This window comes from Penaeus monodon, chromosome 23, assembly GCF_015228065.2.
Source record: "Penaeus monodon isolate SGIC_2016 chromosome 23, NSTDA_Pmon_1, whole genome shotgun sequence".
Classification (NCBI taxonomy): domain Eukaryota; kingdom Metazoa; phylum Arthropoda; class Malacostraca; order Decapoda; family Penaeidae; genus Penaeus; species Penaeus monodon.
The window spans coordinates 37665751-37666001 of record NC_051408.1 but is presented as its reverse complement, the minus strand read 5'-3'; the positions used below and the strand labels follow the sequence as shown (position 1 = coordinate 37666001).

Sequence of the window (251 nt, the reverse complement as noted above, 5' to 3'; positions counted from 1 at the left end):
GAAGAGACAAATGACTAAACTGGGTGACAGAAAGATCCACCTTCAGGATACGTGACGTTCCTATTTCAAAATATCTTCCGGAGTTCTTCGACGCTGAGCCTACCAGGAATCTTCATTGACACGCGAACGTTCATTCGCCTTCCATTCAGGCCGAGGACTCCGCTCTCATGATCCATAGTTTGGTGGCTTAAATATGAAAGTCTTTGTATTCTGACGGCTATTCTGCTTCTCTCTTTGCGATATTTGGCAGA

At 45.0% G+C, this 251-nt stretch overlaps 1 protein-coding gene across 1 annotated transcript in view; it reads left to right on the top strand.

The window, feature by feature from the left end:
• The window catches only part of LOC119587989 (protein twist-like), a gene marked incomplete in the record, with an annotated part of 13117 nt that overhangs the window by 6060 nt on the left and 6806 nt on the right, over positions 1 to 251 (top strand).